Raw genomic sequence first — 8,133 nt, forward strand, 5'->3', positions numbered from 1 at the left:
ATCTGAATACAGAACTTTGAGTTAAAGAAACCACTGCGTGTCGTCTTGATCTGTGCACCCACGCCTCACCCCACGATCCCGACCTCTCAAGACATCACAGTGGTGGAGAATGCCAAATGCGGAAGGGTGGGTGAGAGCGAATGTCCATCAGTGATTTGACCGTTTGCTTTGCACAGTTGAGAACCCGTGACAACACAATGGAGGAAATGCTTAAGCTGCTGGCGCAAAGCACCGAGTTCCAGGTGGAGACAAACCGGGCCCTAGTGGAGGAGCAAAGAAAAGCCAACATGTTGAAGGAGGAGGAACTCAAGCTACAGAGAAGTCGGCTTCAAAACGCAGGGCCACCGAACCCCAGCTCTGTAATCCGGGCCAGTGATTTTATCCCTAAAATGGGACCCACCGATGATCCAGAAGCCTATCTTCATGCATTTGAAAATACGGCAACCAGAGAGAAATGGCCGGAAAATCAGTGGGTTGGTATCCTTGCTCCGTTCCTGTCCGGTGAGTCACAGAAGGCTTTTTAAGACTTGGATAGCACAATCGGCAATGACTATGAGGTCCTTAAAGAGGAAATATTAAGTAGAATAGGACTTACTAGGTTTGGAATGGCCCAACGGTTCCACAATTGAGGCTTTAGGAATGACCAACCCCCCTGGGCACAGATGCATGAGCTAATACGTATCACAAAGAAATGGCTTGATCCGAGTAAAACCCCTGCAGCAGCTATAGTGGAAGCCGTTGTGGTAGATCGTTACTTACGGGCACTGCCCTATGAAGCAAAGAGGGTTGTTAGCCACAGTGCTCCAGCTACGGCCGTTGCCTTAGTGGAGGCAGTTGAACAGTACCAGGCCACTAATGAAATGCTGCGCATGGGGAAAAAGGAGCAACCCATGTCGCAAGCATGACCCGGAAATCCCCAGCCCGAAAGACCCGCTCAAAGTAACACAACCCAGCAGATCAATATACAGGGACGTTATCAGGCTGAGCGAGAACAAAGAAAACAGATGCTAGAGAGAGGTACTGTGAAATGCTACAGATGCGGGGAGCTCGGCCATATCTCGCGGCAATGCAATAAAGGGGATGAACTAATGCCGACAGCAGAGTCCGCTAGCAGCCAGCCTCCACACCTCTACGCCTCCTTGATGGAGGGTACAGAGCACCAAGCTTTTACTTGCCCGGTGAAGCTTAATAATCAGGATGTGGAAGCTTTGCTGGATTCCGGAAGTAATTATACACTAGTTCACAAACTGTTGATGGAGGGAACAGACTGGCTGCAGGAAGGGACACGACCAGTTTCGTGTGTCCATGGTGATACACGCCAGTATCCTACTTGTACGGTGAAGCTAATCACAACGCAAGGCATGTGTGAAGTCAAGGCGGGGGTGATAGATTCCCTGCCAGTCTCTCTTTTAATTGGGAGAGATTGTCCCCTGTTTCTCAGACTCTGGAGAGAGGTACAGGAGAGACGGTCAAGGGAGACGGGGCAGCCCAGAGGTAAGGTTAAACTGAAATATAGACCCAAAAATGTGTCCAGGACTGGTTTAACACTTACCTCTTCCCCAGTGAATGCTCTTCTCGGCGCTGCAGAATCAGCCAGCGACGTGGACCCGGTCTCAGAAGGCGAAGAGGAGCCCCCAAGGGAGCCACCTGCCGTCGTCAAGCGAGGAAGGCAGACAGACAGCTGCCGACGGGCAGGTCCCACTCTCAGGCCAGTATGGTACTGCTCAACTCATGGATCCCACATTGATAAATGCTTTGCGGAGTGTGAGAGTAATAGAAGGGGTGGACCAAGACCAGAGAGGCGGTGTAACTTACCCTCATTTTGCTGGGAAGAATGGCCTACTGTACCGAGTGATAGAAGTGCAAGAGGAGGTAACAGAGCAGTTGTTAGTGCCGAAATCCTTTCGCCCGACTGTGTTACAACTGGCCCATACACACCTGCTTGGAGCCCATCTAGGAGTGGAAAAGACTAAAGATAGGATTTTACAGCGGTTCTTTTGGCCAGGCATTCACAAGGAAGTCGAAAATTATTGCAGAAGTTGTCCCGAATGTCAGCTCGTGGCCCCTCGGCCCTCGTTTAGAAATCCCCTGATTCCCCTCCCCATTATTGAGGTTCCCTTTGAAAGGATTGGGTTAGATATTGTGGGTCCCCTACCCAAGAGTGCTCAGGGACATCAGTATATTCTAGTCTTAGTGGACTATGCTACCCGGTATCCCGAGGCTATACCCCTCAGAAAGGCTACAGCCCAGCAGATCTCCAAAGAGCTGTTCCTCCTAAGCAGTAGAGTAGGACTTCCAAAAGAGATACTGACAGATCAGGGGACCCCTTTTATGTCTCGTGTCACCAAAGGCCTGTGTTCCCTCCTAAAGATCAAGCACCTCAGAACGTCAGTATACCACCCTCAAACGGACGGACTAGTAGAGAGGTTCAACAAGACGTTTAAAATGATGCTAAGAAAGACAATTGAAAGAGATGGTCGTGACTGGGACCAACTCCTCCCCTACCTGATGTTTGCTGTTAGGGAGGTCCCCCAAGCTTCTACAGGCTTCTCACCTTTTGAGCTCCTGTAATCTTACAAACCCAAGGGGATCCTGGATCTGGAGAAAGAATCCTGGGAAAAACAGCCGTGTCCTCACCGCACGGTTATTGAGCATGTGGAGGCCATGAAAGACAGAGTGAGTGCCATTTATCCTATTGTCAGAGAGCACATGGAAAAAGCGCAGAGAGAACAGCAAGCTTCCTACAACCGCCCTGCACAGCCCAGAGAGTTCAGGCCAGGAGACCGGGTCCTTGTACTAGCACCCACTGCGGAATGTAAGTTTTTAGCAATTTGGCAGGGACCCTGTGAGATTATTGAAAGAGTGGGAGAAGTGAACTACAGAGTAAAGCAACCAGGGAGGAGGAAACCAGAACAGCTGTATCACATAAACCTGTTGAAGAAATGGCATGCTGCAGAGGTCCTATTAACCTGTTTACCCCCAAAAGACACAGGAGCTCCACCAAGGGAGGTTATAAAAGTGGGCCCTGAGCTGTAACCCCCAGCAACGACAGGAGTGCATGGAGCTAGTGAATCGTAACCGGGAGGTGTTCTCAGCTAAGCCTGGCACAACGCACCTCGCTGTGCATGAAATCTGCACCGAGCCGGGTAAAGTAGTAAATCAGCGTCCCTACAGAGTGCCAGAGGCCCATAAGGTAACAATTCAGGAGTAGGTTAAAAAGATGCTGGAGCTGGGTGTTATCGAAGAGTCACATAGTGCCTGGGCGAGCCCGATCGTACTGGTCTCCAAACCTGATAGGTCAACTCGATTCTGTAATGACTTTAGGAAGCTAAATGACATATCGGAGTTTGATGCTTACCCCATGCCCCTAGTAGACGAACTAATAGATCGTCTGGGAATGGCTCGCTTCATCACAACGCTGGACCTCACAAAGGGATACTGGCAAGTCCCGCTTTCCCCAGCTTCCAGGGAGAAAACAGCCTTTGCAACAAGTGAGGGGCTCTTTCAGTACACCAAATTACCATTTGGGCTGCACGGAGCCCCTGCCACCTTCCAACGGCTCATGGACCGGGTCCTGCGACCCCACAAGAAGTATGCCGCAGCCTACTTAGATGACATAGTGATACATAGCACAGATTGGGAAAGTCATCTGACCCAGGTACAGAAGGTGCTGGATGCACTTCGTGAAGCAGGTCTCACAGCTAACCCCAGCAAGTGTAAGTTAGCCTATAGTGAAACCAAGTACCTCGGATACACAATAGGGTGGGGCCTGGTCAAACCGCAAGAGGCCAAACTGAGGGCCATCCAAGACTGGCCACAACCTGTAACAAAGAGACAAGTGAAATCTTTTATAGGGCTGGCGAACTACTACAGGCGCTTTGTTCCTAACTTTTCTGATCTTATTGCCCCTCTAACAGACCTAACGGCTAAGAAACAGCCCCGAATGATGAAGTGGTCCCAGGAGGCAGAGGAGGCCTTCATGAGCCTCAAGAAGGCCTTGTGTTCCCACCCTTTGCTCGCAGTCCCAGACTTTAACAAGGAGTTTCTGGTTCAGACAGACGCCTCAGAGGTGGGTCTGGGGGCTGTACTCTCCCAAGTACATCAGGGGGACGAGCACCCCATCCTCTACAGTAGCAGGAAGCTATTGGCTCATGAGAAAAGATACTCTACACTGGAGAGAGAATGTCTGGCAGTTAAGTGGGCCCTCGAAATCCTTCGCTATTACCTCATTGGGTGGAAATTCACGCTGATCTAGGACCATGCGCCTTTGCAGTGGATGGCAAGAAATAAAGAAACCAACAGTCGGGTAACAAGGTGGTTTCTCAGCCTTCAAGCTTTTAACTTCTGTGTTGTTCACAGGGCAGGCCGGAACCATGGGAATGCAGATACCCGCTCACGAAGAGATGTCCTGTGGGCCACTTCTGGTCCTCCGGAAATCTCAAGCCAGCAGAGGGGGAAATGTGATGTCATGAGAGGTAGTGTCATTAATGGGAGGTACATTCCCTCCCAGTGGTTGCAGCATGGCGTCGGGGGAATAGACTACAATTCCCAGTCAGCAGTGCAGCCATGCCAAAGGGTGCTGCCCAGCTTAAAGGGAGGAGGCTGATTACCCTGGGGGGAGCTGGTGCGAGGGAGAACAAAGGACAGGAGCGCATGAGAAGAAGAAAAGTTCATAGATCACGTCAAGGACAATGAACCAGGAGGAAAACCTGAAGTACTTATGTTTGTTTTGTTTAATGACTTTTTGTTGGAGTTAAATTTACCTTTTGTTACGAATAATCTGAATACAGAACTTTGAGTTAAAGAAACCACTGCGTGTCGTCTTGATCTGTGCACCCACGCCCCACGATCCCGACCTCTCAAGGTCAAGCTCAACCACAAGCTGTTTAATTGGGATGAAGTGAACATCTGTTATTTTAACATAAACATCTATTCACCACTTTCACACGTCCATCACGTTCACACGTCCATCACGTGCTTCAGACTTCCTCCTCGACTGGATTCTTTCAGCGTTTTTAACCTGAGGGGTTTCTGGTGCATTCATGTGTCAGTGGTTAGCAAGCCTGTCTTTCAATCAGAGGATCGGTGGTTCGAGTGCTAATGCGCACATGTTCCTCCTCAAAGGACGAGAGACGACAAAGACAAACGATGGAGTCGCTCTGTATTCTGTGCTGAGGCCTTGAACCAGAGAGCTGCAGGTGCTTTACAACAGGTTTGTTCTGAGAACATCCTGTCCTGAAAAGATGAAAAGTATTCAGAACAAATACATTAATGTTTGTTAAATCATCTTATTACGTAAACTCTAAACTCAACTCAAGATGTTGGAGCAGAAAACAACAAACTGATCACATGTTACTGGAAGAGTTCCTAGAATCAAAGATATGAATACATCTTAACATATTAATAATGTATGCATCTCTGCACACACACACACCAACAATGTCCACACTCTTATTAGCCCCGGGTCCAGTGGACCTGAACATCCTGATACATCCCCTACACATTTAATAATACATTTACCTACTATGTAATATAAATGTGTAGGAGATAGTGTGTACTGTGTGTACCGTGTGTCCAGTGTGTGGTCATTAAAATGTGTATGATTCATGTTCTTCACAGAAAATGAGCCAATGAGTTTTAGGTGAAAAAATAATGAATTTTCTTTTGATAAAACAGGCCCCACAGACCTAAACATCACACAAGGGGACCCATGTTTTGTGGTACTTGTTTTTCCCATCGTCCATAACTTCTAATCAAAGAAGCAAAGTCATGTCTCATGATTGTGTTCATCAACCATATAAAAAGCAGCTTCAGGTAGAAAGACTGTTGGGTAATGTTTCCCCCAGGGCTTCTCTCAGGGAACGACTCATATGGAACTCCATGTTCTGAATTCCGCAACACAGCTACAGGTGACTAAAAGCCCGTTTGGGGAGTTCTGAAGGATGTGAAGACTTGCCTCCGTCTCTGTGGGCGTGATGAGGAGCACTTGCATAAAAAGAGATGGAGACACACACAGCTGGCACATCGTCCGAGAGAAGATAAGATTATAACGCTGTAGAATAAGCTCCATGCTAGAGGATAACTGTCACACTGCTCTCATGTTGTCCCTCTTCATCGTGTTTCTCTTAATTTGATGATTGATTCTCGTTATATTATAAGGTGAAACTCAAGTTCGACCTCTTTTCAGTTTCCTCATTGCCTTTATGTTTGATGCATGATGCAACATGTGTTGATTGGATGATATTTCCAAATAAACTAATAAAACTAAAGAGAACTCCTCATGTGGTGGACTTTAGAGGAGTGAGGAACCTTTTGATAACCGTCTGCAGGATCCTGCAGACGGTTCCTTCTCCTGTCTGTATGAGGGACTAAAGAAGGAGTTGTTCCTCTCCCTAAACACAGTTGTCCCTCTCTCTAAATACAACTATTTCTCTCCCTAAACACAGCTGTTCCTCTATCTAAATACAACTGTTCCTCTCTCTAAATACAACTGTTCCTCTCTCTAAATACAACTGTTCCTCTCACTAAATACAGCTGTTCCTCTCTCTAAATACAACTGTTCTTCTCACTAAATACAACTGTTCCTCTCACTAAACACAACTGTTCCTCTCTCTAAACACAACTGTTCCTCTCTCTAAACACAGCTGTTCCTTTCACTAAACACAGCTGTTTATCTCTAAATACAACTGTTCCTCTCTCTAAACACAGCTGTTCCTCTCTCTAAATACAACTGTTCTTCTCACTAAACACAGCTGTTTATCTCTAAATACAACTGTTCCTCTCACTAAACACAGCTGTTTATCTCTAAATACAACTGTTCCTCTCTCTAAATACAACTGTTCCTCTCTCTAAACACAACTGTTCCTCTCTCTAAATACAACTGTTCCTCTCTCTAAACACAACTGTTCCTCTCTCTAAATACAACTGTTCCTCTCTCTAAACACAACTGTTCCTCTCTCTAAACACAACTGTTCCTCTCACTAAACACAACTGTTCCTCTCACTAAACACAACTGTTCCTTTCTCTAAACACAACCGGCCTCTCTCTCTAAACACAACTGTTCCTCTCTCTAAACACAACTGTTCCTCTCTCTAAACACAACTGTTCCTCTCCCTAAACACAGTTGTTCCTCTCTCTAAACACAGTTGTTCCTCTCCCTAAACACAGCTGTTCCTCTCTCTAAACACAACTGTTCATCTCTCTAAACACAACTGTTCATCTCTCTAAACACAACTGTTCCTCTCTCTAAACACAACTGTTCCTCTCCCTAAACACAGTTGTTCCTCTCCCTAAACACAGTTGTTCCTCTCTCTAAACACAGCTGTTCCTCTCTCTAAATACAACTGTTCCTCTCACTAAACACAACTGTTCCTCTCCCTAAACACAGTTGTTCCTCTCTCTAAACACAACTGTTACTCTCTCTAAACAAAACTGTTCCTCTTTCTCAGCAGCTGACTTGATGTCTGTGACACGTGTCGTTGCTGTCCTGGTGGGCCTAGTGGTCCTGGTGGTCCTGGTGGGCCTAGTGGTCCTGGTGGTCCTGGTGGTCCTGGTGGGCCTGGTGGTCCTGGTGGTCCTGGTGGTCCTGGTGGGCCTGGTGGTCCTGGTGGTCCTGGTGGGCCTAGTGGTCCTGGTGGTCCTGGTGGTCCTGGTGGGCCTGGCACCGGCTTTACAATGTGTTCGCAGACAGTCTTGACTGACGTGTACTGGGGAGGATGATCTCTGTATTTCACAACGTTTTGACAGGAATGTCTCTCTTGGAGGAACAGGTGCATCACGCTCCTCATCTGATGGTTCATATTCAGAACCATTATAATCTGAATTGACCTCCTTGGTCTTCATCTTCAGACACATTCTCCTTTACTCCACTGTCATGCTCAAGGATGTGCTCCAGAGCCTCCAGCTGCCATCCTTTTGTTTCTGTTAGTCATATTGTCTACAGGAAGCTGCTGAGTCGTATGTATCTGGTGTGTAATGGAGTGTAATGTTGGTTGGACTCCCAGCAACCTTTTTGTATGTTTCTGTCGCGTTCAAAATCTTCAGAGGACAATTAGGACGTCTTGGATAGATAGTTCTACTGTTCTTCTTGGCGCGCTTTCCCTCCTTTTTTGTAAACTGAGGCATCGTGGCTTT

This window comes from Taurulus bubalis (genome assembly GCF_910589615.1).
Source record: "Taurulus bubalis genome assembly, chromosome: 17".
Lineage (NCBI taxonomy): Eukaryota > Metazoa > Chordata > Actinopteri > Perciformes > Cottidae > Taurulus > Taurulus bubalis.